At 40.3% G+C, this 7,403-nt stretch overlaps 1 non-coding gene across 1 annotated transcript; it reads right to left on the reverse strand.

Annotated features, from left to right (window-relative positions):
- Positions 1 to 4,461: 4,461 nt before the first annotated feature.
- On the reverse strand, positions 4,462 to 4,593 carry LOC142423660 (small nucleolar RNA SNORA21). Its single transcript, XR_012779265.1, has one exon. It is a non-coding gene; the product is annotated as a small nucleolar RNA SNORA21 (small nucleolar RNA).
- Positions 4,594 to 7,403: the final 2,810 nt, after the last annotated feature.

Genomic DNA, 7,403 nt, shown 5'->3' on the forward strand with positions numbered 1-7,403 from the left:
CTTTGCGTCTAGTGGTGTTGTAAGCATCTCAGTGCTGGCAGGGGTCTTTCTGTGGCTTCTCCGGCTTCAGAGGTCTGGTTGCATCCTTGTGGCTTGTCCAGTGCAGAGCACTAGGGTAGTTTCATGTATCTTGTCAGCTGCAATGTCTCCCAGGGAGTGAAGTAGTGAGAGAGTCTCCCACCTCTAAGGAAGGAATACCCCAGAATCCGTAGGGGAAGGCTGTGCCCACACAGAAGCCTCATTGGCTATGACCTGATTAACAGGTTAGACTCCACCCCGACACAATCCTTAAATTGACAATTACATAACTACCACAGATTGTGGTCAGAGCCCCCAATAAAATGATTTTTTTAAGAAAAAGAGAAACAGATAAAGCTCACTTTAAACTTCTATCCATGTTTTCTCACTTCTTGGTTCTTAATGAGCTCTGGTAGTATTATTGATTAACTGTTGGACTGTTCACCACAAGGTTGGTGATTCAAGCACTCTGAGAGAGAAAGATGAGGCTGTCTGCCCCCATAAAGATTTGTAAAGCCTCGGGATCATATAAGTCAGAATTGACTCAGTAGCAGAGGGTTTGGTTTTGACTTTGGTTGTCTCTCAAAATTTACTTTTGTTGATATACCACATAGTCCTCTAGCCCAAAATCTAAACCCTTCTGTCCACTTTATGATTGATGGGTCCACTTCAGTTCAACCATATTTCAAATGGATGCCAGATGCCTATCCTCAAGCAAAAAGCTAAGTAACTTTGCCACATCATACCACATGAGCTGTACTTCCAAGTATTTCTCTACTCTTCAATATGTAGGTCCTGGCGATCTCTTTAAACTTCTTTCTTCCAAATGTTCTCCTCTCTCATCCGACTTCAGTCACTCCTGTGCTCTAGCTCGAATCTGCCACATACCTTTCATCCCCACCACCTTTTCTTGGAAAACTGCTGGAAGATTTATGATGAGCTCGCTCCCTTACCTCCTTCAAGTCTTTGCTCAAAGTACTCACTGAGGAAATCACCCCTAGGCACTCCCATTTCCTCGTTCCCATCTTGTTTACTTATCTTAGCATTTATCACACTGTACCATCGCCTACATATATTGTCTGTCTAGTTTCACTAGTGAGTGTCAACAAAGCAGATAATTGTGTGGGCTTTGATAATTGGTGTATTCTTAGTCATTTGAATAGTGTCTGCTACAAAGTGGGCAATCAATAGACAGCAAGTGGATAAATGCTTCTACATTTTATTTTGTTTGCAGATTATCCATTATGCTTAGACCTGTTATATATTTTTTATTTTTCATTTTCATTCCATAATCATCTTGATTCCCTACACTTTAGAAAGCTCATATGATAGGAATAGAAATAAGATGGTAAAATATGTTATTGTATGACATTGTCTATCTGCATTTACATTGCTTAAGAAGGACCACTAAAGAAAAATATTACACATCATGTCTCTTTTTTTTGGTAACCAAAATCCTGTTTAGATAATTCTGAAATTATGCTCAGTGAAATGAGCACTGGACTCCGAGTGAGGAATTGTAGTTCTAGTTCTTTCATAAACACATGACCCTGGTAAAGTCACTTGGGTTATTTTTAAGGAGACTATGCTTTGAAGAAATATTTTTCTTTACCAAGACATTAAATAAAATATGGTATGTGAACACAGCATTGTCTGGTATTAAAACAATAATCATAAAACATAAGTGCAGCTTACTAGAGTATCATGAGTTATGCATTTTCCAAAATGTTTTCATATGCTTGTTCTTGATTTACACAATAGTCTGAGAAACATCTTTAATATTAAGTTACTATAAATCCTGAGATTCTCACCAACCAAGTGTCAAGTCAATAAATATCACCCTGTAGCAGAGACAGTGGTTAAAAGGCACTGTTCAGATTTACGTTTTCTTAAGTGGCAGGACATAGAGTGGCCACGCTGTCCTCTTGCTTTTTGGCACCGTGGTGTTTCCTCTCTTGTCCACATGCCTCTTCAATGGCACATAGAATTTAATGCAGCTCAGTCTTCCCTTAATGCCTCACTTTGGGCAAGGAGCACATGATTTCAAAAGCAGTTTCCTCAAGAGCCCTGTGCACTGCATCATTTCTATTGTATTGTGTAGCTTCTCTTTTTGCATTAATTTTCTATTTATTTCATAGGGGCTCTTCTAGCCAAAGTCTCTGATTTCCACCAAATAATCTTTCCCTTTATGGGTCTGATTGGAAGGTGGGCTAGGAGTCACCTGTGAGTAATTGTGGACAGGATTCCCGGAGGTGCCATCCTGCTGGCACATTTTAAAATAAGCCCCAAGAGAAGCAGGAGGGGGAAGTCTTATTTCAAGCAAGCGCCAGGAGTGGAGCTCATCCTCTGGACCCCAGATCCCTGCACATAAACTTCTGAGATCCAGATAACAGTTGTAGCAGAGGAGCAGGGCAGAACCACGAGTCAGAGCAGGAGCAAGTGTGAGAGCTAGTTTACAGGAGGCTGGCTAGCAGAGTAAGGTGCCTCTGGGTGCTTAATTCGGGAAGTTGAACTTGCTGACCCAAGGAAGATGAACTGAGTGTCTTTGGGCTGAGGCTTACTGGGGTCAGGTCCTCTGGAAACTTAATTCATGGAGCTGGGTCGCTTGAGCTGAACTGAATGCCTCTGGTTGAGCCTTCCAGTAACATGCAATGCTGCACTTAGCAAACCTGATACTTTGTAGCATGTCCTGGTAAGAAACTACCCTGACCATTCTCACTGATATTACAATTTGTTAATTTTCTTCTTTAACCCTCTGATCTTGAATTTTGCCCACAAGTTTCACTGAAGCCAGTGAAATGGATGGTAGAATGTAGGAAGGTAAAACCATGTACACTAAGTAATTAATACCATCCACAGTTTATTTTTCTGCCCAGCCCAACATGCCACAATCACCAACCACCATTGACACTATTCTGACTCATAGGGGTCCTATGTAAGTTTTGTGAGACTGTAAATTAAAAAAAAATCATTTTATTGAGGGCTCATACAACTCTTACCACAATCCATGCATATATTCATTGTGTCAAGCACATTTGTAAATTATTTGCCATAATCATTCTCAAATCATTTGTTTCCTACTTGAGCCCTTGATATCAGCTCATCATTTTCCCCCTCCTTCCCTACTCACCCTCCCTCATGAGCCCTTCATAATACATAAATTATTATCATTTTGTCACATCTTACTCTGTCCAATGTCTTCCTTCACCCACTTTTCTGTTGTCCATCCCCCAGGGAGGAGGTTATATGTAGATCTTTGTACTGGGTTCCCCCTTTCTACCCCACCTTCTCTCCGCCCTCCTGGTATTGCCACTCTTAGCACTGGTTCTGAAGGGATCATCTGTCCTGGATTCCCTGTGTTTCCAGTTCCTATTTGTACCAGTGTGCATCCTCTGGTCTATCCGGATTTGTAAGATAGAATTAGGATCATGATAGTCATAGGAAGGAAGAATTTAAGAACTAGAGGAAAGTTATATGTTTCATCATTGCTACCCTGTACCCTGACTGACTCATCTCCTCCCCGCAACCCTTCCGTAAGGGGATGTCCAGCTGCCTACAGATGGGCTTTGGGTCTCCACTATGCACTCCCCCTCATTTACAATGATATGATTTTTATAGTCTCATTTTTCTTCTGTAGAATGACCGGTGGTTTTGAACCACAAACCTTGCAGTTAACAGTCAAATGGCTTACCAGAAAGTACCAAAACAATGCACCAGCTTTCTCATGGCTATCATTTTAATGGGTGGTTCAATAAAATGGAGCATCTCATATAATTATTACCTGGTTATTATTATTCAAGAGTGGAAGTGGGGAGACATTGAGCCGTTATATTGGGTTTTGAATTTATGTTACACTTTTTGTACATAGGATTTTGATGCCTTAAAATTAATGATAAACTGTGTCATTCATAAAAGTGTGACTACTTTTATTTTTATTATTTATATATACAACTCAATGGTTTTTAATATATTCACAAATATTTCATATCATTACCTCAACTAATTTTAGAACATTTTATCACCTCAAAAAGAAATCCATGCATTTTATCCCATTATTCACCAATGTTCCTCTTTTACTCGGTTATGAGTATTTGTTTATCTGACTTTTGTCTTAATAGGCTTACCTATCCTGGGCATAGTAATGAGATCATATAATATGTTCCATTTTCTAGCTAGTTTCTTTCACTCAGCAAAAGGTTTTCATGGTTCATCCATGTTATAGTACATGTCAGAATTTTATTCCTTTAGTATGACTATATAATGTGAATGGGCTTTGAAAGTTCATGGAAAGGCAAATTAAAAGATAATGGAATTTTTTGAAATCCTCTTATACTCATTGTCTGGATATGTTTCATTTGTCCATTAATCACTTGCTAGGTTTTGGATTGTTTCTACTTTTTGTCTATTAGGAATAATTCTGCCATGATTATATTTTTTCTTCCACATTGTCATATCACTGATTGAAGCTCAACAACACAAGATGTTGCTGCTACACTGCAAAGTGGTATTTTAATCTGCCTTTTTTTTGACAGCTCAGTTGGTCACTGGCAAAAGGCCCAATGACCTCTATTCAAGTACTCCCTCGAAGCAAGAATACTTTGTTCTATAAAACTGGCATTCCATGACGCTCTCCTTCCCAACACAATTGCTGAAGACAAATGGATGTATAAGAAAATATGGTGAAGAAAGCTGATGGTTCCCGGGTATCAAAAGATATAGCATCTGGGGTCTTAAAGGCTTGAAGGTAAACAAGTGACCATGTAGCTCAGAAGCAACAAAGCCCACTTGATAGAAGCACACCAGCCTGTGTGATCACGAGGTGTCAATAGGATCAGGTATCAGGCATCAAAGACCCAGAACAAAAATCTCACATCATTGTGAATGAGGGGGAGTGCAAAGTGGGGACCCAAAACTCATCTGTAGGCAACTGGACATCACCTTACAGAAGGGTCATGGGGAGAAGATGAGTCAGTCAGGATGCAGTGAAGCAACGATGAGACATACAACTCTCCTCTAGTTCTTAAATGCTTCCTCCCCTCCACTATCATGATCCCAATTCTACATTACAAATCTGGCTAGATCAGAAGATATACACTGGTACAGATAACTGGAAACACGGAGAATCCAGCACAGATGACCCCTTCGGTACCAGTGGTGAGAGTCGTGATATTGGGAGGGTGGGGGAAAGGTGGGGTGGAAAGGGGGAACCGAGTACAAAGATCTACATATAACCCTTCCCTTGGGGTGGACAACAGAAAAGTGGGTGAAGGGAGACATTGGACAGTGTTAGACATGGCAAAATAATAATAATTCATGAATTATCAAGGGTTCATGAGGGATGGGGGTGGGGAAGAAGGGGAAAAATGAGGAGCTGATACAAAGGGCTCAAGTAGAAAGCAAATGTTTTGAGAATGATGATGGCAACAAATGTACAAATGAGCTTGACACAATGGATATATGTATGGATTGTGATAAGAGTTGTATGAGCCCCCAATAAAATCATTAAAAAAAATAAGAAAGAAAGAAAGAGACAAGAGGACTAAATGAGCTAATGTGGAAAAATCATTTTGGAAATTGCTTCAAAATTGTAGTTGCTGCATAAATGAAATGTTTTCTCATGAAGGAAAAAAAAGGCCCAATGAGTCCTTTTAAAAGGGGGTGCCATAAATGTATGAGCTTTTTAAGTAGAAAGCTATTTTATTCTCTAGAAACTGGGAAGTCGGCAGTTCAGAGCTACCAGCAGCTCCACGGGAGAAAGATGAGGCTTTCTACCTCTGTAAAGAGTTCCAGTCTCTGAAACCCTCAGGGGCAGTTCCATCCTGCCTGACAGGGTCGCCATGAATCAGAATAGACTCAATGACAGTTACTTTGTTTTCCATTTGTTTCTTTTTTAAAAACCCATGTTCAGTTGAGGAACCTGTTTGTCAAAGTGGCAGGACCATTTATAATCCAACCAGTAGTGTATGAGTATTAGGAGATTTCTACATCTTGTCCCATACCTTTGTAAATCCTCAAACATTTGGAAATCTAGTTTGGTTGTTCTAGGCCAGTAATTCTCAAAGCATGGACCATGGACCATCCACACTAGCATTACTTGGGAAGTTATTAGAGATAAATTATTAGACCTCACTGAAACCTATCTAGGTAGAAACTATAGGAGTGAAGGGGCAGACTATCTTTTTAAATAAAACTTTAAGGCTATTCTGATGTGGTTTCTAGTTCGAGAACCCTTGCTTTAGCTCAGGGGTAGGGAATATTCTTTCTGTTAAGGGTCATTTGGATATTTATAAAATCATTTGAGAGACATGCTGGTCAAATATTTAATTAACTCACCCTTAATACGGTGGCTGGAACTGCTTATCTGGGGTGAGGTGTGTGATATTAGCTGATATTGATGACATTGTGGGTCTTATATGACTCCTGGGTTGGATGGTCCCCACACCTTCTCTAGAGTAAGAATTGACTCAATTCCAGACAAAAGCACCAGGAGCAGTAGCAGTCAAATTGGGGCAGAACTCATTTATATCATTATTTTTTGCTCCATCTAATGCATCATTGAGAGTCATACACTACACCTCGATAATTTAGATGCTCTATTGATGTTGAGAGCATTTAGTTCACACATCCTGAATTTACATCTCTGTGCATCTAGTTGTTTACAGGACATCTGTTTGGATGTCTCGAGGCACTTAAGATTAATTATCTTTAAAAAATCCAATGTGAAATTTCCTTTAGTCCTAACTATGGGTCCCATGTCACATGCCTTGCAGCCCACAATAAACTGATCCCACAGCCTGGTCTCCACAGACTGTGTGACACCCTTTGCTGAATGGAGTCTAGACTGAGCGGTTACCTTCCAGAGAATGTTGTTTAGATCATTTGAACCACTACACAGGCTTTCCACCCCAGTCCGGAAGAGATCCTGAGACGGAGCCCACATGGAATAGAGATTATGGATGGTTTATGGCCAGGAGGTGTTCATAACTGGTGTTAATTCCCAATGTGAGATACTATCTCATCAGTGTTTCAATTTGCATTTCCTGAATGACTAGTGTATTATTCTGGGTACTTTAGAGAAACAAATCCAGAGAAACTCATGTATAAGAGAGAGTTTTATATAAAGGGTAAGTAAACATCAAGAAAACATCCCAATCCAGTGCTGCCAAAGCCCACAAGTCCAACATTAACCCATATGTCCAACACCAATCCACAAAGTCCTCCTCCATCTCACAAAACACACACTATGTATGGCGCTGACTGCAGGAGGAAAGCCAAATCAGTGAGCGTGTAAACATCTCAGTGCTAGAGGGGTCTCCACCCAGCTGCTCCAGCACCCAAGGCTGCATCGGGGTAGGTCCATGCGGCTTCTCCTCAGGGATGTCTTG

This window comes from Tenrec ecaudatus, chromosome 12 (genome assembly GCF_050624435.1).
Source record: "Tenrec ecaudatus isolate mTenEca1 chromosome 12, mTenEca1.hap1, whole genome shotgun sequence".
In the NCBI taxonomy this organism is placed as follows: Eukaryota; Metazoa; Chordata; class Mammalia; order Afrosoricida; family Tenrecidae; genus Tenrec; species Tenrec ecaudatus.